This window comes from Scyliorhinus torazame, chromosome 6 (genome assembly GCF_047496885.1).
Source record: "Scyliorhinus torazame isolate Kashiwa2021f chromosome 6, sScyTor2.1, whole genome shotgun sequence".
Classification (NCBI taxonomy): Eukaryota; Metazoa; Chordata; class Chondrichthyes; order Carcharhiniformes; family Scyliorhinidae; genus Scyliorhinus; species Scyliorhinus torazame.
In genome coordinates this window covers 29543839-29571422 of record NC_092712.1, presented here as the reverse complement: position 1 = coordinate 29571422, position 27584 = coordinate 29543839, and the positions used below count along the sequence as shown (strand labels likewise).

At 49.8% G+C, this 27584-nt stretch overlaps 1 protein-coding gene across 5 annotated transcripts in view; it reads right to left on the bottom strand.

Moving 5' to 3' along the window:
* The window catches only part of dlec1 (DLEC1 cilia and flagella associated protein), a 259108-nt gene extending 253207 nt beyond the window's left edge, over positions 1-5901 (bottom strand). For 2 of the 5 annotated variants that reach the window (XM_072508068.1, XM_072508073.1), the window contains exons 1-2: positions 5763-5901; positions 1883-2006 (exon numbers count right to left, since the gene is read on the bottom strand). The gene's annotated coding sequence lies outside the window, so the exon portion shown is untranslated. The remainder of the gene's footprint in view (positions 1-1882; positions 2007-5762) is intronic. The other 3 variants (XM_072508069.1, XM_072508072.1, XM_072508070.1) reach the window with 3 other exon arrangements.
* Between the last annotated feature and the right edge of the window lie 21683 nt (positions 5902-27584).

Here is a 27584-nt window from a genome sequence, read left to right as displayed (position 1 = left end):
CATACAGGGGTGTAGTATTAATCAGTCAGTCCATAAGAGGGTCGGGTACAGTAAGAAGTCTCACAACACCATGTTAAAGTCCAACAGGTTTGTTTCAAACACTTGCTTTCGGAGCGCTGCTCCTTCCTCAGCATCATAAGAGGGTCGTTTAGGAGTCCGGTAACAGCGGAGAAGAAGCTGTTTTTGAAAGAAGTATTAGGAGGAAAGCGAAGGCTGCTGCCTCAGCCTGGACTTGATGGGCTGCTTGGCTTCCTTTTGTACTGCAATGACTCCCTGCCTCTCCTATTCCTCTCTTCATTGTGCAGCCTCCCCGTGTTGTGAATATTCCTGAATAAAACTTTCCTGGACTTCAGACTGTGCCGAGTGAGTGTCCAGGTGTTGAGAGGCTTTCAGGGACACTTGCTTTTTAAACTAAAAATACTTGTTCTCAGGTTGTGGGTGACACAGGCAAGGTTGCATTTTCTTCCCATCCCTGGCTAAACCTTTGTCGTTAGATTTCCAGAACTCCATAACCGACAGCATTGCAGAGGGACCTGCACCTTACAGACTGCACCAGTTCAAGAAGTGAGTTCACTGCTGGCTCCTCAATGACCCCACAAGAAATGCCGGCTTTTCCACCAATACTCACACAGTGAGAACGAGTACTGAGAAGAGGACAGTTCACTCAGCATAAAATTTCCAACACCTATCCCTGGTTTCAAATACCTTCAGAATTCAACAATGTGACTATGGATCCAATGGCATAAGAACACAGGAAATAGACCATTGGACCTGCCCTGCTATTCAACATGATCATACCTGATCCCGAGCTTCAACTCCACTTTCCCATCCAATCCCCATCATTTCTTGATTTCCAGAGAGACCAAAAATATGTCTGTCCCGCATTAAACGTATTCAATGACGGAACATCCAAAATGCTGGGGTAGAGAATTCCCAAACCCCTAGAATGAAGAAATTTCTTCTCATCTCAGTCCTAAATGATCAGCTGCTTACCCTGAAACTGTGCCCCAGTGTTTTAGATTCCCCGACCAATAAAAACAAATCTCTCAGCATCTACCTCAGTCATTCAATACCATTCAGACCATACCCCTCCTCTGTCACCATCCACCTCTCTGTCCCCTCTTTCTCTTTTCAGCTAGCTCATAACAAATATATAGAGCCTATTTTAATCTAGCATAGCCTACAAGAGCAGATCTGAGGTCAGGCATTCTCCAGCGAGTAACTCACCTCCTGACTCCTCAAAGTCTGTACAACATCTGCAAGTCAGGCATGGGATGGAATACGCCCAACTTGCTTGGATGAGTGCAGCTCCAACAACACTCAAGAAGCTTGACACCAGGGCAGCACGGTGGCGCAGTGGGTTAGCCCTGCTGCCTCACGGCGCCGAGGTCCCAGGTTCGATCCCGGCTCTGGGTCACTGTCCGTGTGGAGTTTGCACATTCTCCCCGTGTTTGCATGGGGAGAATGTGCCCCCACAACCCAAAGATGTGCACGCTAGGTGGATTGGCCACGCTAAATTGCCCCTTAATTGGGAAAAAAATGAATTGGGTACTCTAAATGTCTAAAAAGTAAAAATAAAAAACCGAAAGAAGCTTGACACGATCCAGGACAAAGAATCCCATTTGGTCAGCACCATGTTAAACATTCACACAACCTACCAACAACACACTAGCAACAGCGTGTACCATCTACAAGATGCGCTGCAGGAACTCACAGAGGTTCTTTTAACAGCACCGTCCAAACCAGTGACCACCTAGAAGGAAAAGGGCAGGTGCTTGGAAACACTACATCTCATGACAAGTTGAACATCAAATCACATGTATGTCCTGACTTGCAACTATATCACCTCATTGCTGCTGGGTCAAAATTTGGAAATCCCTACCTTTCTGCACTCTGGGAATAACTTCACCAAATGGATTGCAGCGGTTCAAGATGTCATCTCAGCACCACCCTTCTTAAAGATAATTGGGGCACTAAATGTCGACTTTTCCAACAAGATCCACATTCTGTGAATGAAAAATAAACAAGGAAATGGATGCATAGTTTCTAAAATAAATAGCATGTATTGACACATGGGACAGGATTTTCTGGATTGGGGTGTATCTGAGGGCGTTAAATGGGCTGGAGGTGAGATTTCTGCCCTTCACTCAGGAGGAAGTGCTGCCTCAGAGATCTGCCAGCCAATCTGATTGGCCGGTAGTCCCAGGAGTGCACACTATCCCACCACTCTAAGTGCGAGCCCCCAGGACCAGGACGGTGAGGAGTCTCGCAGGGGGGACAGGAGGGGAGTCTCAGGGTGGAGAGGAGAGGGGACGTTGGGGGGCTGTGATGAAAGGGCCAGCCGGGGTGGGAGGACCCAGGAGGGGACGAATCTTGAGGAGGGGTGGGGGTGTGGAACGCCGGATCTGGAGACAGGACTGTGATGGAGGGCTGTTCTGCCAGGATTCTCTGAGTCCCTGAATCGCTCCCACCAGCCAAAAAATTGCAACTGGCCAAGAACCGGCCCTTAAGTGGCCACATATGGGCCTCAATTGGAGCAACCTACCCTAGCCTCACCCACCTTCAACATAAATGTGCAGGCATGTGAGGGGGGGATGGCCATCGTGAGAATTTTACAGGCCTCCTTCCTGCAAACCCACTGGTGATGAAATGAAAATGAAATGAAAATCGCTTATTGTCACAAGTTGGCTTCAATGAAGTTACTGTGAAAAGCCCCTAGTCGCCACATTCCGGCGCCTGTTCGGGGAGGCTGGTACGGGAATTAGGGAGGCTGGTACGGGAATTGAACCGTGCTGCTGGCCTGCCTTGGTCTGCTTTAAAAGCCAGCGATTTAGCCCAGTGTGCTAAACCAGCCCCTAAGAGACCACAAAATTATACCCATAGAAAATAAATGACACAGAAGGTCATGTCAGCGAGAAATTATTTACCCAGTCCAATCCCACCTTCTAACTCTTGGTCGATAGCCCTGCAGTTCACAGCACCTCAAATGCATATCCAAATTTTTTAGGGTTTCTGTCTCTACCACTCTAGTTTCCAATCTACTTTGTCAAATCACATCTCAGCTTCGTACTTTGACCTGTCCCCAGTTTAAAATTGTATTCTGGTCAATCTTTATCCTTTTTTGTACACTAAATCTAGCTGATTTATGGTCACCCCACCCGTTGAGTTTCATTTCCTAAATCTAAGGCAAGAAATGCTCCTTCTCTTGTTGGGCTTGTCATTTAATTTAATTTGATTAGATTATTTGATTAGATTTATCACGTGTACCGAGAGACAGTGAAAAGTATTGTTATGTGTGCAGTCCAGACAGATCGTTCCATACATGAAAAAACAAAGGACATATGATACATACACAATGTAAATACATAGACATAGGCATTGGGTGAAGCATGCGGAGTGTAGTACTACTCAGTCGAGAAGATGTGTAGAGAGAGCAATTCAGTTCATAAGAGGGTCTAAAAATATTCTCCTGAATGCAAAATTTTGTGTCTCCTCTATCTTATACACTGAATTTGCCACAGCTTATATTAGAGCATCCCCTCTATCACAACCCTATTGTTTTTGCACTTCTCAGCAATTTGCCAACGTATTTGCTCTTCTATTTGCCTCTGACTCTTTGGCGACGCTACCGCTTACCCTGTAACTTCCAGAAATGAGTTCCATTATGTTTTTACCTCTAGCCAACCAATATGGCCTCATTCAATGTTCCTTCTAGCATATCATCCCTGTCTCAGCTTTAATTGTTTCATTAGGCAGTTTTGTGGTAAAGGGTTAGTTGTTATGTTAATTAGACAATGACGATGTAAGCATGACCGACATCAGGGTCTATCTTGTGAACAATGTACTTTAGGTCTTTGTAAATGGTTCTAAATAAATAGTTTCAAGAAAAAACTGGACAACATTCTCCGTTCGGGAGACTTGGGGCTGGATTCTCCATTATTGGGACTATGTCCCCACGCCGGCGTCAAAACTGTGGAGTGTCACGACAGAAAAACTGGCATGATAAGAACCACGAATTCCTAGCCCTGCAGGGACCCGGCATAGATCTCGCAGCTTCCGGGTCGGAGGCCGCGCATGCGCACGGAGGCGGCCTCCAGCGGCCCCGCCGTGCTCCATGGCGGACTCGGACAGCGGAGTTGGGCCCAAAAACGAAACCCCCCGATCGGCCGTGCGCCTGACCCTCAACACCCGCACAAGCATTTACCGGCCGCCTACAAGGCCCCCTCCCGCCCTACAATCAGCCTGCCCCCGACCAGGGTGGCCGCGGACTGAGTCCGCTGCCGCCACAAGAGTATCCTGACCGGCTGCAGCACATTAGTTCCACACTGTCAGGACTTCGGCCGGTCGTGCCGGAGGATGGCGGAACGGGCCTCTGGCAATGGCCCCAGGTAGGTCCCAGTTGGCACGGCGTACTGCCAGAGTACATCGCTTTTCGGGGCCCGCAGAATCGGGGAACTGCCTCCGGTCCCGATTCCTTGCGGGAAAATGGAATCTCCGCCTCCTCGCCGGCCGCGATTTCAATAGAGCAGAGAATCCAACCCTATGTTCTCCTGCCACAGCTGAATCACTTCTGTTTTGTGCTGGTGCTAGGAGCGGCTATCGGGTTGTCATTTTGAGCAAGTAGCCCAAGAGCGAGATCCGGCGGCTGGCCCCCCCTCCCCCCGCAATGCAAGACCTGCACCCTCTTCCCCCCCCCCCCCCCCGTCACAGCAATTGCTGGGCCATCACCCATGCAATGTTTATAAACGTCTTGTGATGATTGACAGCTCATGACCACACAAAAGCAGTTATGTACTTTCTTCTAAGAAAAAGAGGAAGTGAAAGCACTTAGCTTCAAGGTGTTTATAAACATTGGGGCTCAGTGGGTACTTGAGTTCCATTCAAGCATGAAGGGAAATGAAAATAATCAATCCAGACATCTGGCTATCTGGAGCTGTCAATCACAGGGTTGTAAAAGCTACTTCTCTTTGAAGTGAATAGAAGTCTTGCAGATCAAAGCATCAGAGGGGGTTTAAAACCCAGTGAAGCAGTTTTAGTTTTCTATTAAGTTACACCTGCTGCTTTCTAGACATCTGTCTGAGGCATCAAGTGTGAGACACAGGTGGGTGCGAAAGCAGTGACTTCATTCACTGTTTCTGACAGGACTGCTCTTTAGCTTCCAGGCATGGGTAACTAATTTGGGGAGGGAGGTGGAGGTTCTCCCTCGGGAGGGGTGGTTATCTGTTAGGGGAGGTTCCCTGTTATGGGGGCTTCCTGGTGGGGTGATCTGATGGAATGTCTCTGTTGAGAGGGTCTGGCGGTGGGGGGAGGGGCTTTGGTGGGGGATTTCTGCTGCAGATTTCTGGTGGCGGGGGGTCTGGTTGGGGGAGGGGGGGTGGGTGGGCATGTTCTGCATCGTGGGGGTGACAGGGGCCCTCCGATGGACTTGGGGGGGGCTCCCTAAATACGCCCACCGTGAGGTCCACCGTGTCAGGGCCACGTTGGGAAATACTTGCCCCAATTTCTCACCCACATGAATCCCAACCCAGGAGACCTCAGCAGCGTGGAAACTCCATGTCAAAACCCTGTAGGCATTGCACTGGTTATCAGAAAGTAGTCACAATATCAAAATTAGCTGTGTTTTGGCCCTTCTATAGCTGCCACACGGTGGGCTCATTGCCTGATGCTCCAGACTGAGGTGGGCAGAGCATACAGGACCCACCCAGTGACTGATGGCCACTCTCTCCAAACCCTACAAAGAGTTGCTGAGTGATGTCCCGTACCCACACTTTACAGAATGTGAAGGCCTGAGGGCTCCCGCAGTTCTCTCTCTCTCTCTCTCAGGCAGTCAGCCCCGCAGGAAACACCTCGCTCCAGCTCGCCGCCGCCGCCGCCGCCGCCATCTTTTCTGTTTGACAGCGGTTGCCGCAGCAACCAGCCCTTGCCGACGTCCGACCAATGGGAGCCGTCTTCCCCTTGGACGAACTGGGCAACGCCCCCCCCCCCCCCCCCCGCGTATATTCACCAATGGCGACGAGAGGGCATGGGACGCCGCCGTACTCCCGTTCGACGCCGCCCGTCGAGCCGGCCAATAGGAATGAGGGGAGGCGGACGGCGTCATGTGATTGGATGGTGCGGGACCGGTCTGGGCCAATGAAAGCACAGCAGAGTGAAGGAGAAAGACGCCATCTTGGGAAAGGAGAGCCGTTGGCTGGGGGCGGGAACCGAGACTCCCGCCGTGCGCTGGGACTCATGGCGGTCATTTCCACCTCAGCTGTTTAAAGGGCATGTCTGTCAGCATATTAAACCTGCCGATCAAAAATACCGCACCTCGGATAGTCGATGTTAAACTAAGTTAGCCTCATCCGCTTCTCCGGGGGGGCGGGCGGGGGGCGGAGGGACACTATGCCTGACCTACAGTTGTCATTTTCCTCAGGATGATCGTGAAACCAGAGAAGATTTACAGCAGAGGCCGTTCAGCCCATCCGGCCTGTGCCAACCGAAGCTGACCAATACAATCTAATTCCACTTTCCAGCCCTTGGTTCATTGCCCGAAGGCCATGGCATGGCAGGGCTGCTGCACGCCTTCCACCTCCTCGCCAGCCGTCATGACACGCCTTGGTGTGACCCTTTGTCGGCCGGCGGTGGAGGTCTCCGTTGGCGTCCTCCCCCTCGATCTTGGGGACCTGGGGTGGAGGGTGATGCACGCAGCAGTGCTATGCAACCACCGGCTCACGGAGGCCCAAGAACCCTGCCATTTCTGCAATCTTGAGGAGTCCATGAGTCATGTTTACGTTGACTGTCCTCGGCTGCGCTACCTTTTTGGTTTCTTGAAAAATCGTTGACTGAAAATTTGTTTGCATTTCAACCGCACGCTCCTGACCTATGGGCACCTGTTGCGGAAACTGGCGGGGAAGGCGGAGGAACACCTCGTGAACCTGCTCCTGGGCCTGGCGGAGCTCGTCATTAACTGGTCCAGGCAGTGGGCGACCAAGGGGGCGGACTGCCTGCCCCTCTTCCGCGGCGTTATTCGCGGCCGGGTGTCCTTGGAGAGAGAATCTAGGGTGTCCATGGGCACTGCAGGGGTTGGACTGCTTTATCAATCCCTCTTCTCACATTTTGATTTGATGTTGCTAAGTTTTCGTTGTGCTTTGTTATTTTTGGGAAGTGCCCCTAACAGGAGCGGCCCCTCGTGATTTGTCCTTGAGATGTTGGTGCATATTCAAGTGTTTATATTAAAATGTGATGTGGAGTTGCCGGTGTTGGACTCGGGTGGGCACAGTAAGAAGTCTTACAACACCAGGTTAAAGTCCAACAGGTTTATTTGGAATCACAAGCTTTCGGAGTGCAGCTCCTTCACCAGGTGAGTGAAAAGATAGGTTACACAAACACAGCGTATTGTCCTGTGAGAGTACCTTTAAGACATGGATGTTTTAAGCAATGTACCTTTAAGAAAACAGTGATGTCAGAGAGTGGGTGGGGCTGGGCTTTAGGTCAGCTATGTTGCAGTTTAGTTTTGCAGTTTGAAGAGATGCTTGCGAGTGTCTGTTTGCAGTGAGCTGCATCTCTGCCATGAAAGACTATCTCTGGATCATTTGGGTGATTTAAACTAATAATAGTAAAGCCTTTAACCATATGTGATTCTGTTTAAAGATGTTAAGTCTCTTGGAAGATTGAAGGAACATTTTTAGGATTTATTTACTGTTGCAATATTTTCTGAGTTATCTTTGAAGTAAGGGGTGTTAAGAGATCCATTGTTTATTTAAGATGTTAAGTTGAGTTCATGGAATAAACATTGTTTTGTGTTTAAAAACCCACGTGTCCATAATTGTAATCCCACACCTAGGGAACCAGCCGTTTGCTAGGAAAAGCAACAAATACATTAAAGGGAGAGGTTGGTTGAACTCCATGATACATTTTGGGGTTCTGAAAACGCCTCCCAGTATATAGACAAAGCCAATGATGCAAGATGATACTTTATATGCGAGTCTTTGCAGGTCCAGACGGTGCATCTGGAGAGAGGGATAATCCCAGGTTAAAGAGGTGTGAATTGTCTCAAGACAGGACAGTTAGTAGGATTTCGCAAGGCCAGATGCTGGGGGGTTCATGTCTCACTACATTTAACCCCCCCCCCATCATGTGGCCTGGGCTTGCGGAACCCTACGAAATGTCCTGGCTTGAGACAATTCACACCTCTTTAACCTGTGATTATCCCTCCAGTAATAAAAATCTTTATTAGTGTCACAAGTAGGCTTACATTAACACTGCAATGAAGTTACTGTGAAAATCCCCTCACCGCCACAATCTGGCGCCTGTTCGGGTACACTGAGGGAGAATTCAGAATGCCCAATTCACCTAACAGCGCGTCTTTTGGGACTTGTGGGAGGAAACAGGAGCACCCGGAGGAAACCCACGCAGACACGGGGAGAACGTGCAGACTCCGCACAAACAGTTACCCAGCGGGGAATCGAACCTGGACCCTGGCGCTGTGAAGCAACAGTGCTAACCACTGTGCTACTGTGCCGCCTGGATCTATAAAGACATAATTACCTGTAAAGACCTTGTTATAACCTGCCTGCTTACCATTGGCTGGGGACTAATGACAATCCCACAATCCTGTGGGAGCATGAGCTTCCCCAATGAGGGGGGGCGGAGAAACCATTAGTAAACTCCATGTATAAATAAAGCTGGCCAGTTTGGAACCAGCAGGAAGGAGTATGTAGCAAGGGAAGTTGCTGCTGTTTTATATATATATATATGTTATTGTAAATAAATGTTATTACTTTGTATCCTTAAAACTCATGCTGGATTCTTCGTGGCCCTTACAAAACTGGCGACGAGGGTTAAAGTGAATAGCTGTCTACACTGCTGAAGCCACCTCCCTGGATTTTTGTTGGATACAGGTTGGAAGTTGTTTTCTATTATACCATGCCTCTGTACGGACGTTTGGATGTTTTTGATGCTGCGCTGGAAAGCTGGAACCAGTACGCACAACGGATGCGTTACTATTTCCGAGCAAACAATATCACCGAAAACGAGCGCCAGGTGGTCATATTGCTCACCGCCTGCGGCCCGCATACGTTTGGGGTGATTAGGAGCCTTACGTACCCAGCTGCGCCGGACACCAAAACGTTTGATGAACTTGTGAATATAGTGGGGCAACATTTTAACCCAACCCCGTCCACGATAGTCCAGCGTTACCGGTTTAATACCGTTGACAGGACCCCTGGAGAATCCCTTGCCGACTTTCTATCCAGGCTACGCAGGATTGCGGTACTGTGACTATGGTGAGACCTTGTCAGAAATGTTACGTGACCGTTTGGTTTGCGGTATTAACAATGCGGCCACCCAGAGAAAGGTGTTAGCTAAGCCAACATTGACTTTTCAACAGGCCATTCAAAATGTATTGTCCTGAGAGAGCGCAGAACGAGGAGTGCAGGAGCTACAGGGAATGGAAGTGCATGCCTTGGGGCGCAACCCCTTCCGTCCAAAAACGTCCCCCCGCACTCCTGCGGTACCTTGGGTGAGGCAACGTCCGGACCGACGCCAGTGGCCGTCGGACATTCCTCCCCGAAGGGAGCCTTCTCCAGAACCAATGGATGAGGAGCCATGTCCATGTCAGACTGGCGGACGCCGGTCCTGGGGGCGCCAGAGGCGCCGTCTTTCCGACCGAAACTGGGACAAGCCCAGGGGCCGTACCTTCTATGTGGATGAACCTGCGGCGACTACTGAGGACTTGGAGACAGAGGACGACTGCCTGCAGCTGCATTGTGTGGCAGCTCCCCGTGTGGCCCCCATTAAGGTGACAGTACAGGTCAATGGTCACCCGCTTGAGATGGAGTTGGACACTGGCGCAGCGGTCTCCGTGATCACCCAGAGGACATTCGACCGCATCAAGCAGGGTATACAGACCCTTACATTAACCGACTCACAGGCCAGGTTGGCCACCTACACGGGGGAACCAATGGACATTGCAGGAACTACAATGACCCCTGTTGTTTGTGGACGCCAGGAGGGGCGTTTCCCACTTATCGTGGTGCGCGGCCCGTGGCCCAGCCTGTTGGGTCGGGACTGGTTGCGCCATTTGCGGTTGCAATGGCAGCACATCCTCCAAACAGTTTCTGAAGGGTTGACTAAGGTGCTAGGACGATACCCAGATGTATTCCAGCCTGGTTTGGGGAAAATAAAAGGGGCCGTAGCCCGTATCCAAGTCGAACCAGGAGCCACGCCGCGCTATTTCCGGTCGCGCCCGGTGTCTTACGCCTTGCTCGAGAAGGTAGAAGGGGAGCTCACTCGTTTGGAGAGTTTGGGTATTATCAGGCCCGTCCGTTTTGCTGACTGGGCAGCACCGATTGTACCTGTAATGAAGCCAGATGCCACAGTTCGCTTGTGTGGCGACTATAAACTTACAGTGAATACGGCTTCCCAACTCGACCGATATCCAATGCCTCGCATCGAGGATCTCTACGCGAAGCTTGCAGACGGACTCTCGTTCACAAAATTAGATATGAGTCACGCCTACCTACAGTTGGAGCTGGACCTTGCCTCCCGACCATATGTAACGATTAATACACACCGGGGCCTGTATGAATATACACGGTTGCCCTTTGGAGTATCCTCCGCCTGGGCTATTTTTCAACGTGTTATGGAGGGTGTTTTGAGAGGTTTACCACGTGTCGTTGTCTACTCAGATGATGTTTTAATTACAGGGATGTCGGAGCAGGAACATTTGGAAAATCTGGAGGCTGTCCTTAGACGCTTTCCGGAGGCTGGAGTCTGTTTACGTTGCACAAAGTGCGTATTTCAGGCAAAGGAAGTAGTCTACCTAGGTTATCGGGTGGACCGCGAAGGTTTGCAAGGTTTGCACCCCGTCGCAGTGAAGGTGCGCGCGATTCAACAGGCCCCCGCCCCGACTGACACTTCACATCTTTGTTCTTTTCTTGGTCTCGTAAACTATTACGGGAAGTTCCTCCCCAATCTGGCAACTACGCTGGCCCCGTTGCACCTTCTGCTAAATAAAAATCACATCTGGGTTTGGGGTCAGCCGCAAGAAACAGCTTTCCAGCGGGTAAAGCAACAATTGTCGTTGTCTGGGTTACTAACCCACTATGATCCTGAAAAGCCTTTGCTCGTCACATGTGATGCATCCCCGTATGGTATTGGGGCCGTCCTGTCCCACAAGATGGAGAACGGGGCCGAGCGACCGATAGCTTTCGCCTCCCGCACATTGACTGCAGCGGAGAAAAAGTACGCGCAGATCGAGAAGGAGGGCCTGGCAGTGGTTTTTGCGGTGAAACGATTCCACCAGTACGTGTATGGCCGCCATTTCACTATCGTGACTGATCATAAGCCTCTGCTGGGACTTTTCAGAGAGGATAAGCCAATACCGCCCATTGCTTTCGCACGGGCTTTGTTGCTTGCTGCATACGAGTATTCTCTGGAGCACAAACCAGGAACGCAGATAGCAAATGCCGACGCACTGAGCCGATTGCCTTTATCGACCAGCCCCATGTCGACCCCCACGACCGGTGAGGTGGTTGCAACCCTAAATTTTATGGACACCTTGCCTGTCACGGCATCACAGATCCGTGAGTGGACCCAGACGGAGCCAGTCCTGTCAAAGGTTCGGCACATAGTCCTGCATGGTGGGCAGCATAGACAGCTCCCAGGCGAGATGCGGGCATTTTCCTCCAAGCTGTCAGAATTCAGCGCGGAAGACGGCATCCTCTTTTGGGGGACGCGTGTGATTGTCCCGGAAAAAGGCCAGGAACAGATACTAAGAGACTTGCACAATGGGCATCCAGGTGCGACAAAAATTAAAATGTTGGCCCGGAGTTATGTCTGGTGGCCAGGCCTCGACACCGACATTGAGAAGGTGGCCCAAAACTGCTCCATTTGCCAGGAACATCAGAAGTTTCCGCCGGCCGCGCCCCTACATCACTGAGAATGGCCAGGGCGACCTTAGATGCGCTTGCATGCAGATTTTGCAGGCCCTTTCCAAGGATCCATGTTCCTTCTACTAATCGACGCCCAGTCTAAATGGCTAGAGGTGCATAAGATGCAGGGGACAACGCCCTGCGCAACAATTGAAAAGATGCGTTTGTCTTTTAGTACACATGGCCTCCCCGAGGTGCTGGTCACGGATAACAGCACTCCATTCACCAGTGAGGAGTTTGCGAGGTCCATAAAGATGAACGGCATACGCCATATCCGCACTGCCCCTTACCACCCGGCTTCAAATGGGTTGGCAGAGCGCGCAGTGCAGACATTCAAAAGAGGCCTAAAGAAGCAGTCTTCCAGATCAATGGACACAAGACTGGCTCGCTTTTTGTTTACGTATAGGACCACCCCCCATGTGGTGACTGGGGTAGCTCCCGCAGAACTCCTAATGGGCCGGAGACTTTGCACCCGCCTTAGTATGGTTTTCCCGGACATTGGCGCAAAAGTACGCCGCACACAAGAATGGTAGGGACAGGGATTTTCTCGGCATCGGCCGATTCGGCAGTTTGCGCCCGGTGACCCAGTGTTCGTTGGGAATTTTGCTGGTGGTGCCCAGTGGGTTCCTGGCGTAATCTTTCACCAAACGGGCCCTATATCATACCAGGTGCAAGCCCAGGTTCGTCTCCAGCGCAAATATGTAGACCACGTTCGGTCCAGAGGACTATCCCCTCCAAAGATTCCCCGCCCCCGGAGCTCATTTCTACAGCCGCAGAGACCAGAGACAAGGGAAGGTAGTCCTCACAATCTTCCACTGGTGCCTCACTCAAAGCCTGTGCAGGTCGTTACAGAACCGAATGGAGATAGAGACGCTGACATGACGGAGGCAGCAGACTCTGACTCCGAGATGGAGACACTGGACGCATCAGAGGGGGGATCCTCGGGTCCACGGGCCGTGGATGTACAACCGTTACGCCGTTCATCACGGAAGCGCCGGTCTCCATCTCGTTACACGCCACCTGATCCAACGCCGCGTGCAAATGGTGTCCGACCTGCGGCAAAACGAGTCCGACGCCCTCCTTCGCCAGGGCCTTCGGTGGATTCCTTGGACTTTGGGGGGGAGGGATATTATAACCTGCCTGCTTACCATTGGCTGGGGACTAATGACAATCCCACAATCCTGTGGGAGTATGAGCTTCCCCAATGAGGGGGGCGGAGAAACCATTAGTAAACTCCAAGTATAAATAAAGCTGGCCAGTTTAGGAACCAGCAGGAAGGACTGTGCAGCAAGGGAAGTTGCTGCTGTTATGTATATATGTTATTGTAAATAAATGTTATTACTTTGTATCCTTAAAACTCGTGCTGGATTGTTCGTGGCCCTCACAAAACTTCTAAAGTGCAATTATGGATGAGCAACAAATGCTGGCCTAGCCAGCGACGCCCACATCCCTGGAATGAATAAAAAAAGTCCTCCACCCAGAGTACATTCTGCGCCCTTCCCACCCTCAGTGCTTCTTCAATTGCCGTTCAGCATGGAGGCCTACTGATTCATTAGCTGAGGATCGGGAGTGGGGAATGCTGGAACTTTCTCCTGCAAAAAGTTGTTAAAAAGTTCCAAACCAAGATTGATCATTTTTTGTTAAATGGAATTGAGCGACAATTCAGCCAGTATTGCATTGAACAGAGGGACTGGGCTTGAAGGCTGAAAGGCCTACTCCTGCCGTAGGTTCCTAAACCATAGGAATGAATAAACAAGAGCGTGGGAAGGACGACGGGAACGATGAGCAACAGGGGAAAGAAATGGGTGTGATTCAGTATTTCATGTGCAACAGAGCCCTGGAATGGCTGCTGCAAAACTCAAGCTGCTTTGTTTATTTTCCCATGACTCATACAGTAAAATATCCACACCAACAGCGATCAACTGATTGCCTAAACCAACCAAATACTTATCCCATTACAGGATACCGCACACCTCCCCCCCCCCCCCCCCCCCAACTAAATTCAACACAGGTTATCAGCCTTCTTTCATAACTACTTTGTTCGAACACGATAAGCTCACTCACTTTACCTTCAGCAAGTGTTGGGTTTTATTCCTAATCTTTTATCCTAATAGTGCCTCAGGGGCTGGGTGGCACAGTCAGTCAGCTCAAATATGCTCTTCCGTTCTTGAATTGCGAGTTTACATCTCTGGCCCCCGACCATATCCTGTTGTCAGTATTTCAAGGTGATAGTTTTTCAACCCATTTGTCAGGTTTGCTGCATTTCATAATCTATGTTTCTCAATGGGATTATTCACAGTATGTACCAATCCGAAAGAGACTCAGTATAATAATAATCTTTATTAGTGTCACAAGTAGGCTTACATTAACGCTGCAATGAAGTTACTGTGAAAAGCTCCTAGTCGCCACACTCCGGCGCCTGTTCGGGTACACGGAGGGAGAATTCAGAATGTCCAAATTACCTAATAAGCACGTCTTTCAGGACTTGTGGGAGGAAACCGGAGCACCCGGAGGAAACCCACGCAGACACGGGGAGAACGTGCAGACTCCGCACAGACAGTGACCCGAGCCAGGAATCGAACCTGGGACCCCTGGAGCTGTGAGGCAACAGTGCTAACCACTGTGCTGCCGTGCTGCCGCAGCGCCGAATTGGGCAAATACTTGAAGGGTAAATTTTGCAAGGCTATGGAAAAGAGCAAAGGAGGGAGAGTAATTGGATACTTCTTTCAAAGAGGTGACAGAGGCCCTTGAAAGAGCCAAATGGCCTCCATCTGAGCAGTACTTTTCAATCAATCAGATCAATCGCTGGACACTCCTGAATAATTAATTTATCTTTTTGTTGGGTAGAGACCTGATGCTGAAGACTTCTGAGAGTCATTAATGTGGGTGAACTGTTTAGTGTTTTCTCCCCCAATGAAGTTGCATGTAATGGATAAGTTGCTACAATACAACTTTAAGTACATTTTCCACAAAGCTATTTTTGGGGGACATATCAGCTGCTGTCTTTTGGAATGATGTGGAGATGCCGGCATTGGACCGGGGTGAGCACAGTAAGAAGTCTTACAACACCACGTTAAAGTCCAACAGGTTTGTTTCAAAAAATAGCTTTCGGAGCACTGTTCTTTCCTCAGGTGAATGAAGAGGTATGTTCCAGAAACATATATATAGACAAATTCAAAAATGCAAGACAATGCTTAGAATGTGAGCATTTGCAGGTAATTAAGTCTTTACAGATCCAGAGATAGGGGTAACCCCAGGTTAAAGAGGAATGTTTCCCTCCAGTCGGGGAACACTTCAGCAGTCCAGGGCATTCAGCCTCTGATCTCCGGGTAAGCATTCTCCAAGGCGGCCTTCAGGACCCGCGACAACGCAGAATCGCCGAGCAGAAACTTGTAGCCATGTTCTGCACTCATGAGTGCGGCCTCAACCGGGACCTGGGGTTCATGTCGCATTACATTCATCCCCCACCATCTGGCTTGCAAAATCCTACCAACTGTCCTGGCTTGAGACAATTCACACCTCTTTAACCTGGGGTTACCCCTATCTCTGGATCTGTAAAGATTTAATTACCTGCAAATGCTCACATTCTAAGCATTGTCTTGCATCCTTGACTTTGTCTATATATATGTTTCTGGAACATACCTCTTCATTCACCTGAGGAAGGAGCAGTGCTCCGAAAGTTAGTGTTTGAAACAAACCTGTTGGACTTTAACCTGGTGTTGTAAGACCTCTTACTGTCTTTTGGAACATCATGTCTTTTGGAAGGTATAGTTGTTTGCTACATATCATAATTATGTTTCAGGGAAATAAATTTCAGATGGGAATCATGGCCAATTGGTGAACAGTGGCAAAATGTGTGAATGCCCTGTGTTTTTTCCAAGATCTGACTACGATCCTGAAATAAATTTCATAACCTCACCTGCAGTGCCAACGCAAGATATCCTTCATAATCCTCATACTTCCTGCAAAGACCATCAAGAACCCACCCTTTGTCACAGCACTATCCATCCTCCCCTTCCTTCCTCACTTGCCAAGGGTCCTGAGAAGTCAGCAGGGAGCCTTCACATTTGCACTGCCCTTGCAACTACTTCTCCCCCTTGGCCACAGTTGTTGCTTCTTCTTCCTTATCATGCGCAAGGTAAACTGCCTGGTACATGTTAAAAACGCTTGCCTGGGTCAGTTTTCAGCCTCTTCTACTCTTCCAGTAGAAGGTGCTGGCACACAACAAACGGGTGAGAGCCAACACTGGAGGATGAGGTTCTGCCACTCTGCAAACACTGTCACCTACGGAAGGAACTGCCATCTACTTTGACAGAAGACACAGCCAGCATTACAGGTGGCAAAGTCCAGGCACAGCACCGAGCATAGGCACCTTTTCTTCCTGGTCTCTTTTTACTCAACTACTTCAGTCACGCATTCACAATAGTGTCATTTTAATGATGATCTGTTACTGATCGTCCACACGGTCTCTAACTTATCCATCCGTCTCTGCAACAGGCGAACAATGCATTTTTGATTAAGCTGGGCTGAGGAATATACTTTGTTACCAGAGTTGCATCCGATTCTCTCCTTTAACATTTTTTTTCATTGAATCATTGAATCCCAACAGAAGTAGGCCACTCGGCCCGTCGTGTCTACACCGACCTTCCAAAGAGCACCCTACCTAAGGCCAATCTCCCACCCTATCCCCGTAACCCCATCTAGGGCAATTTATCATGGCCAATCCACCTAAACTGCACATCTTTGGACTGTGGGAGGAAACCGGAGCACCCGGAGGAAACCCACGCAGAAACAGGGAGATATGGGCTGGTTTAGCTCAATGGGCTAGACAGCTGGCTTGTAATGCAGAACAAGGCCAGCAACGCGGGTTCAATTCCTGTACCAGCTTACCCTAACTGGTGCCGGAATGTGGCGACTAGGGGCTTTTCACAGTAACTTCATACTTGTGACAATAAAAGATTATTATTTTATTTTTTTCTTTTATAAATTTAAAGTACCCAATTAATTTTTTCCAATTAAGGGGCAATTTAGAGTGGCCAATCAACTAGCCTGCACATCTTTGGGTTGTGGGGGCGAAACCCACGCAAACACGGGGAGAATGTAAAAGATTATTATTATGTACAAACTCCACACCGACAGTCACCTGAGGCTGGAATTGAACCCGGGTCCCTGGCGCTGTGAGGCAGCGGAGCTAACCACTGTGCCACCATCCATTTCCATTTTCCCCTCTGACATCCTCCCTATTCTACATAAGCACTTTTGTCATCTTCTCCTTTTCGTAGCTAAATGCATAAAAGTATTCATGGAACTCATTTCGATTGCTAATTAATTAGAAGACTGAAAGGATAAGCCATCACTGAAGAATAGAGAGTATAATATAAGATTTATGGGGATGTATAACATAGCTTTCCAAAAAGAAGAAAGGGTTTGTCATCGATGAATATAGTTCCTACTTTAATTTGAATCATTAGAACATGCACCTTTTTTTTACATGTTTTTTCATACACAAATTTTAGACAAATTTACGCGTTAAACAGTTTCTACACCTTCAGCCAAAAGGTCACTGAATCCAGTCGGGAAACAAATACTTGCAAGGCGTTGGCTTTGGATTTGATGACTGCTTAAACAAGGATGGGACGATTGTGGATTTTGTGACAATTGTAGCTCAACAAGAGTTTTCTGATGTTCCCACAAATTAAGTGCCATCAAATCAGAAATAATGTTTGCAGTCCTACTGCATTGTGAAGTTACAGGACCTCGACAGAAAAGTTTTCAAATGCAAAGCACTTTTAAAGTATTGGAGTAGTTTAGTCATATAGGTTTATAAATAGCCAATGAGGCAATAGGTGGCTAAAATGATGAAGAGTTACTATTGTTTAGCTAGATTGTTAGATGATAATTGTGGTTCGATGGCATCTCGTTCACCTCAGAGTTAAACGGTCATGTCTCAAGACCCGAGGCAGAGACTTGAAGCAGAAATGTTGCGCTGCCACCCATGGCAGAGGTGCAGTCGTTTGGATGAAGATTACATTGAATTTACAGTACAGAAACAGGCCATTCATCCCGGCAGGTCAATACAGATGTTTATGCCCCACAAATGTTATCGCATCCTACTTTATCTAACCAAGTTTGCTTTTGTCCTGGTTCCTACTCACTCAGTTACTTGCCTGGCTTCCCTTCAAATGCAACCTTGTTATTTGTCCAAGCGACAACATGGCCCAGGTTTTATGTTACCGCACCAGGTTTTTAGCCAGGTCGGGGATTTGAAATTGCAGGGAGGGGAGTTCCCCTGTGCTCCTGGCCCCCCTGGCCTGACAATTTTACACTGGGCTGGACAAGGCCTCGGAAGGGAAGCCTCTCCTTACCCCAATCGTTAAACACAAAGCCTCTTGAACCTCCGGGGGGAAAAAAAAATCCAAATTTCAGAAGTAGATATTGGGCGGAGGGCACCTCCATCAGAAGCCCCTTTCGAACTGGGGGCGCCCGCCTCTTAAGGCTCAGTGACCCCTGTACCTCTATCGTCCTCCCCCCCTCTCCAACACCCCCGAGACCTTGATCCCCACCCCCCGCCCGAACCGCCACCTCAAGCCTTCCTTCTCTTCCCCGCCCTGGGACACCTTTCCCCCCCCCCCTCCCCCCTCCCCTCCCCTCCCCCTCTCCTACCCCTTTACACTTACCTTGTCCTCCTTTTCCAGCACTTAAGCTCAAGTAACTTGTCGTGGTTTCCCCTCTGTCCACTGCAGGGACTGGTCAATCAGAATAGTCAGCAGCTCTCTAAGGAGGTAGGTACATCCTCTCGAGTAAGGGGTGGAAGCCCCACCTGCAGCCAGTAACACTCATTCGAGCGTCAATTGGCTGTGAGGCAGTTGACGCCGGGGTGGACATGTTCCCCACCATCTGAAAAATTCAGGCAGACGGTACCATATTCTAGATCAAGACCTTCTCCTGAATTCCATATTGGATTAGTTGTCGCCTTTTAATTATAGCTGACCAGGCGGAGCATTGGACCAAGGTCTGGTCTTTCTTCTCGGATGAGCATAAAATATCCCGTGGCAAGAGAGCAGGGGAGTTCTCCCATGTTCCCTGGGCAATAATTGTTCCTCAGTCAACATCACAAAAACAGATGATCTACAATGCTGTTTGTGGCACTTTGTGCGTAAATTAACTGCTGTGTGTATCTCTCATTTTCTCGGTGGCCTTCAGCAGTGCATAGTCTACTTCCACTGGGCATTGGGGTCCTGAAACAGACACAGGTATCTGATACCCATATGTGGGGGCCAGAGCTCGTTTCAACTGGATACCCTCAGCAACTAAAATACAATTCTCAAGCTCTGGGACCAAATCAGTTTTGGTAAGTCTGCCCTTTTAAGGGCCAACACATAGGTGAAATAAAATTGAATTTCTCCCTCCGAGACAGTCTGTCAGGTTTTGCAAAATTGAGTATTGCAAAGGCAATTAAGTACAGCAGAAAGTTGGAATACAGGGAAGTATTTTGCAAGTAACTGGGAGGCTAATTTGGATAGCGTTCCGATGAGTGCTCGGATCACAAATGTCTGACTAATCTGCTGCTGTTAATCGAAATACAGACAGCACGTCATTGTCATGTTACTTGCTAATTATAATGATTTCGCCAGCGCTAACTGCAAATTGCTGTTCATTGGCTGCAAACATCAACAGGGCCTGCACCTTTTACGGGAGCGGTCTATTGTGGCTGTAGAAGGTGCTGGATGTTAACTCAATCTGTCCTGGGAAATAGCGAGGAATGCCACACATGGGAGGGACTAGACTCCAGGGCTAAAGGATCCCATACTGGGAGGTCCTGGAGAAGGTATGAGAGATCTTTTGAGTCTGTAGGGTGGCAGGAAACCGTCCCCACATGCACGAAAGGCAGTGGAGGGACATAGCTATGGAGATTGGTGCCAAGAGTCAGACCTTGATGACATGATGCTGTGGCAGAGATTTAATAACCACCTCAGGTGTAGTCACACTACTGCATGTTTATTTTTGCAACTTGAAAGAACTATGAAAACACCAAACGCTTATCAAACCATTGCAATCGGCAGAATAAATCGGTAGCAATCTTCCATGTCTCAAGCTGATGCTTTGCAATGTGTTAAGCATCCCCTGGTCCAGCTGAAGCACCCCACTCGGGCCTGGTAACAGTCAGCCTTTCTAGCGGCTTCGCCACGCGATAAGATAGTGGCTGATCCTGGTTGTGGTCACAGCTCCACTTTCCTGTCTGTTCCCCATAACCTTTTACTCCCTTGTCAATCAAAAATCCAGGTAACTCAGCCTTGAATGGGCAGCGCGGGGGCGCAGTGGGTTAGCACTGCAGCCTCGCGGCGCCGTGTCCCAGGTTCGATCCCGGCTCTGGGTCACTGTCCGTGTGAGGTTTGCACATTCTCCCTGTGTTTGCATGGGTTTCGCCCCCACAACACAAAGATGTGCAGGGTAGGTGGATTGGCCACAATAAATTGCCCCTTAATTGGAAAAAATGAATTGGGTGCACTAAATTTATTTTTTAAAAACTTAGCCTTGAATAAATTCAATGACAAAGCCTCCACTGTTTTCTGAGGAGAATTACAACCCTCAGGGAACACATTTGTCCTCACCCCCAATATAAAAGGGAGACCCCCTTATTTTTAAACTGTGTCCACCAGTCTAGTCTTCCCCCTCAAGAGGAGATATCTTCCCAGTATCCATCCTGTCAAGTCCATTCAGGTTTATATATGCTTCAAGAAGATCTCCTTTCATTCTTCTGAACTCCAATTGGTAAAGGCACACAGTGTCTGCCGGATCTCCTGCGGAGGAATGACAGTGGGCTGAGAAGGGGCATGGTTGGCTGGCCTCTGTTTTCTCTGGACTCCTCTTCTTGGCCAGCTGAGCTTTTAGTCTCTGCTTGTCTCTTCCAATGCCCTTCCAGACAGTCAGCCTCCAGAGGTTACAGTTATCAGACTATCTCCCAGTTGCCGTGTCAATATCTGCCATCTTCAAATCTCCTTTGCAGGTGTCCTTTTGGCGGAGGTACATACCTCCAGGAGGTCATGACCATTGGCCATTTCGGTAGTCATCCACCCAATGAACATGACCCAACCAGCACAGATGATGATTACTTAGCAATGAATGCATGTTGATGGGATTAGCGCTTCCAGGGCCTATGGGTTGGTGACCTTGTCCTGCCAGTGATGTTGAGAATAAATCTGAGACAGTGAAGGTATAAACTGTTTAGTTTTTTCTCCATACTAGCATATATTGTCCTAGGGCAAATCGACCAGCTGCGACGTGCCTGAATGGGGGTGCAACGCAGCCAGTAAGTGCCGGAAGAGGTCTGCCCTGGGCTTCCCGATGGCCATTGCACACCGTGAGATATACCCAAGTCTCGCAAAGCTTCACGATCTGTCTCACACGGCTAAGTGAGTTCAAGAACCAAGTTAACAGTGTTAACGCCAGATCTAATGGGCTTCCAGCATCTCCGGCCTCCCCGGGGAGACCCCAGCCAAGTGCCGATTAATGCTGGCCCACGCAAACGTGGACCAACGGGACGGCACCTGAGGGTTTCCCAGGCCATTGGAGACCCCTGGGCGGTAGCGACAGGGCAGGGTGGCACCTGGCTCTCCCCTGGCACCTTGGCACTGCCAGGCTGGCACCTTGGCACTGCCACCCAGGCACTGCCAAGGTGCCCAGGTGACACTGTCTGGCTGGCAGGAGCACTGCCAGGGTGCACTGTCAAGGTCAGGGCCTGAGGGGGACCATGCCCATGAAAGGAGGGACAAAGGGGGATGAATGGTGGGGGTGAAGAGCAGTATGATGGGGCCTCTGTAAGATTGGGAAGGGTGAAGGGTGGGGGTCCTGGAAGGGGAGGGGGACCGCGAAAGGGAGCGGCATGGGAAGGCCTGAAAGGATGGGCCCTCAGTGACCCCATTGCAGGGTTTCCTCATTGCGGGCCGGTCTGGCCAGAGGGTTCAGCTCTCCGGTTATAGAAATAATAAGTGTGGGCAAGCCCGAAGAAAACTCCCAGGTCCCCAAAAAGTGACTGTGTGGTTAGAGAGCGGTGGGGAACTCACGACAGACCAATGGAAAAACTCCCAATCAAACGTGGCTGAAATGACACTTAGAAACTTTTCCGTCAGACCGCGTCCCAGGTCTCACCACTGTAGAGGGGTACACTGAGGAAACAGTCTTGATAGACTCACAGATTCGTGTTCTTGCTTTGTTCTGTACTCTTGGATGCAACAGCTGCAGCTTTTGTGATGCACGTCTTGACGTCAGCATCAAGTGTCAGATTGCTGGTGATGGTAGAACCTAGATATGTAAAGCTAACAACAACCTCCCACATCACATTGTCAATGCGGACATTGTGACAACATACTAAACCATGACATTTGTCTTCCTGATGGTGATGGTCAAACCAAACTCTTTACAGGCATGTAGAGTCTGTCCTTTTCCCACTGGAGACATGCCTCAGTTTGGAATGTTAGTGCAACATAGTCAGCGTAGAGCAACTCTCTGATGAATAATAATAATGAGAACAGCTTTCTACCATTTCTACCCTGTGTAATGACCTGAAGACATATGACAGGAGCAAAGAGAGGAATATGCCAAAGGGTACCAGAACATAAACATGTTTGGTCCCAAAAGGTTCTGACGTTGTCCCTTCATAGCTGACCGTACTCATCGTCATGGTAAGAGGAGATCACATTGGACAACTTTGGCAGGTGGCCAATTTTCTCCAGAAGCTTAAACAGACCGCCTCTGCCCACATGTTCAAATGCCTCGGTGCGATTTATGAAGGCAATATATAATGATCTCCTTTGTTCATGGCATTTTTCTTGCAGCTGCCAGACTGAGAGGATTGTAGTGATAGCACAGTTGTGTTGTAATTCACCGACTGACCACGAAGAGTCTCACTATTTTATAAGTTAATGTTAGAGTCAGGTGACCCCTCTGACTGGCTGGAGGTAGCTGGAGAGAGGTTGCTTGTGCACGATCTTACTGTTATTCATCTGTTTTGTACATAGTTTACCCACAGTTAATGTTAATAAATTGTTCATAGCTTTAGTGACAAGTGTTCTTGTACTATGAATCAGGCTATCCGACAAGAACATTATAAGAATCATGTCAGTTGTGCATCTCCCAGTTCTGAAACCACACAAGGATTTGGTGTAGATGTGAGTAGATCAGAATAATTTAGCAATTATTTGTTAGGTGATTGATGATCTCTTTAAATAGCACTGGTTCGGGGCAGCACGGTGGCGCAGTGGTTAGCACTGCTGCCTCACGGCGCCGAGGTCCCAGTTTCGAATCCCGGCTCTGGGTCACTGTCCGTGTGGAGTTTGCACATTCTCCCAGTGTCTGCGTGGGTTTCGCCCCCAAAACCCAAAGATGTGCAGGGTGGGTGGATTGGCCAAATTTATAAAAAAATAGCACTGGTTCCTTCCTGTTGTTTAACGTGGGTTCAGCTGTGGAGGTTCAGAAAGGGTATTGGCTGGATCATTAACTAACCAACTTTCTTTCCATCTCCAGACACTACTCGCAATTCCATGTGCTTTAACTTTACATAGTAATCTGACTTCCGGTGGCAGCTATAAAGGAGTAAGTCGCACATTTGGTGGCTCCCGCTCAGGTCGGACTTTTGGACCTTTTCCCCCGATTTTGTACCGGACTTGAACTGTAAACCTGAAGACAGAGATTGGATTCCCACATCGGTTCATGGAGAGGAGGACGAGAAGTGCTCGTAAAGGCAGAAACAGAAAGACAGTGAAGGCTTGGGCTGAAGCTGCAGCGGGAGACAGCATGGCGGAGGACCGGACCTCTGGTTTGTCGACCCAGTGGTCAAAGGAGCAGCTGATGCAAGTCATTCAGGAAGGCTTTGCTAAGCAGAAACGGGACTGCTTGGACCCGATAAAAGAGTCGATTGAGCGGCAGGAGCTTACATTGGACACCCAAGACCGGGCGATCCAGAAGGTGGAGAAGGCGCTGGCTGAGCAGGAGGAACATCAGACTGCTGTGCAGCTGGAAGTGGGGATGCTGAGAGACCAGCAGAAGAAGCTCCTGGAGAAGGTGGAGGACCTAGAGAATAGGTCCCGCCGGCAGAACTTGAGAATCGTTGGGCTCCCGGAGGGGTCCGAAGGAGCGGACGCTGGGGCATACATCGCAGATATGTTTGAGAATCTGATGGGGGATGGGGCATTCTCCTGACCCTTGGAGGTGGACAGGGCTCACAGAACACTCGCGAGGAAGCCGCGAATGGGAGAACGCCCGAGGGCAATGGTGGTGAGATTCCACAGGTACTCAGATAAGGAGTGCATTTACAATGGGCCAAGCAGACACGGAGCTGTAAGTGGGACAATAATATCCTGTGGGTCTACCAGGACCTGAGTGTGGAGGTGGCCAGGAAAAGAGCAGGCTTCAACCAGATTAGGTCGATCCATTTTACGAGAAAGGTGAAGTTCGGATTGTTGTATCCGGCCCGTCTCTGGGTCACGTACGAGGAACAGCACTTTTATTTTGAGTCGCCTGAGGACGCGCTGGACTTCGTGAAAAGGAAAGGACTGGTGGTGGACTGAGAACTTTTGAACCTTTGCTGCAAAGTTCATGGGGGTTTTTTGTTTTCTTTTTGTTTCTCTTCTTTTTAAAAAAGTTTCTTGTTTTGTGGAAGCTGTTTGTAATGCCTTCTGTATTGGTTTGGGACCAGTGGCAGAGCTGAGTGAGTTAAGGTTTCCATTTGCGCTGTTGGGGGATGGAGGTGTGCTTGTTTAGATTTTGGTGTTTTTTTTCTGTCAGGCAATTGTGTGGGGATTGTTTGATGCTGGAGTATGTTTGTATGAGTGGGGGGAGGATGGGGTGGGAACAATAGGTGGGAGACTATCCGGTGCCAGGGATGGGGGCCACCAAGCTAGCTGGGCGGGCTAGCTCACGGAAGCGCAGTGGGGGGGGGTGCATATGTTCGGTTTATCAAAGGGGTTGGGTTACAGAGTGTTGTTACTAGGGGAGGGAGGGGGGGGGAAATGTTCTGCTGATGAGGGAGGGACTTGGGCCAAGGGACAGAGAGGAGGTTGGAAGCGGAGGCTGCCTGGGGGCGGGCCAGTGGAGGCGCGGAGCATGGGCTGGAGGCGGGCCCAAAAAAGGGGATGGCTGATTGGCGAAGGGGGGGGGGGCAATGAGCCCCCCAACTAGGCTGATCACCTGGAATGTTCGAGGGCTAAATGGGCCGGTCAAGAGGGTACGTGTGTTCACGCATCTTAGGGGACTGAAGGCGGACGTGGTAATGTTGCCACGGGCATCCCAGCATCTTAGAGAACTGATCAGGTTAGATTGAGGAAAGGCTGGGTCAGTCAGGTCTTTCACTCGGGACTGGATTCAAAGACTAGAGGGGTTGCGATCCTGATCAATATGCGGGTGGTGTTTGAGGCGCGTAGAATAGTTTCAGATGTGGGAGGTCGGTAGGTTACGGTCAGTGGGAAACTGGAGGAGGTGCAGGTGGTATTAGTAAATGTGTATGCACCAAATTGGGATGATGTGGAGTTTATAAAGAGGATGCTGGGGAAGATACCGGACCTGGACTCGCACAGGTTGGTCATGGGAGGGGACTTCAACACAGTTATTGACCCTGGCTTGGATGGGTCAAGCTCGAAAACGGGCAGGGTGCCAGCAATGGCAAAGGAACTAAAAGGGTTCATGGAGCAGATGGGGGGGGGGGGGGGGGGGGGGTGGATCCATGGAGGTTTGGACAGCCGAGGATGAAGGAGTTCTCCTACTCACACGTGCATAAAGTGTACTTCCGGATCGATTTCTTTATTTTGAGCAGGGCCTTACTGGCAGGGGTGGTGGACACGGGGTACTCGGCGATCACAATCTCAGACCATGCTCCGCACTGGGTTGACCTACAGGTTAGTAAAGACAGTAACCAGCGCCCCACTGGAGGTTAGATGTGGGACTTTTGGCTGACAAAGGGGTGTGCGAGCGGCTGAGGAAAATTTATTCAGAACTACCTGAAGGTCAACGACACGGGGGAAATTCCAGCAGCGATGGTCTGGGAAGCACTGAAGGCGGTGGTCAGAGGAGAGCTGATCTCAATACAGGCCCATAGGGAGAAGATGGACAGGGCAGAGACAGACCGACTGGTTAAGGAGATACTACAGATCGATAGGAGGTATGCGGAGACCCCAGAGGCAGGGCTTTTAAGGGAACGGCGGAGGCTACAGGCGGAGTTCGGCCTGTTATCCACAGGGAGGGCGGTGGAGCAGCTGAGAAAGGCGAGGGGGGCAATCTATGAGTATGGAGAGAAGGCCAGCAGAATATTTGCACAGCAGCTTAGAAGGAGGGAGGCAGCCAGGGAGATAGGGAAAGTAAATGACGGAGATGGAAACCTGGTTGGAGATTCAGCAGGGGTGAATAATGCGTTTAGGGATTTCTACAGTAGGCTGTAAAGGTCGGAACCCCCTTCGGGGCCGGAGGGGATGAGGCACTTCTTGGGGGTGCTAAATTTCCCAAAGGTGGACGGGGAGCTGGTAGAAGGGCTGGGGGCCCCGATCGGGTTGGAAGAGATAGTGGAGGGCTTGAAGGCCATGCAGTCGGGTAAAGCCCCGGGGCCGGGCGGGTACCCGGTGGAGTTTTATAAAAGGTTCTCTGGGATATTGGGGCCGGTGTTGTTGAGGATGTTCAATGAGGCAAGGGAGAGAGAGGTGCTTCCCCCGACGATGTAACAGGCCACGTTCTCGCTGATTCTGAAGTGGGACAAGAACCCGGAGTTGTGTGGGTTCTACAGGCCGATATCCCGGTTGAATGTGGATGCCAAACTGCTGGCCAAAATTTTGTCCTCCAGAATTGAGGATTGCGTTCCGGAGGTTATTGGGGAGGACTAGATGGGGTTTGTTAAGGGTAGGCAGTTGGTGGCCAATGTAAGAAGGCTGTTAAATGCGATCATGATACCCCCGGAAGGTAGGGAGGTGGAGGTAGTGGTCGCAATGGATGCAGAAAAGGCTTTTGATCGGATAGAATGGGATTATCTGTGGGAGGTACTGGGAAGGTTCGGATTTGGGCGGGGATTTATTGACTGGGTCAGGTTGCTGTCTCAGACTCCTGTGGTGAGCGTACGGACGAATAGGAGAACATCGGACTTTTTTAGACTGCACGGGGGACGAGACAGGGATGCCCCCTCTCCCCATTGTTGTTCGCGCTAACTATAGAGCCGGTGGCAATTGCTCTGAGAGCCTCAAGGGGCTGGTCAGGGGGAGAGGGGGAGGGTGGTGGAACACAGAGTCTCGCTCTATGCAGACGACCTCCTTCTGTCTGTATCGGACCCATTAGAGGGGATGGAGGAAATCATGAGGATTCTAGGGGAATTTGGCCAGTTTTCGGGGCATAAGCTAAATATGGGGAAAAGTGAGATGTTTGCGGTCCAGATGAGAGGACAGGAGAGGCGATTGGGGGAGCTGCTGTTTAGATTAGTAAGGGGAAGCTTTAGGTACTTGGGCATTCAAGTAGCGCGGGAATGGGACAGGCTGCATAAATTAAATCTGGCCCGGCTCGTAGACCAAATGAAGGATGATTTTCGGAAATGGGACGCGCTCCCGTTATTGTTAGCTGGGAGGATGCAGACGGTAAAGATGACGGTCCTCCCGAGATTCCTGTTTGTATTTCAGTGTCTCCCCATCTTTATTCCGCGGT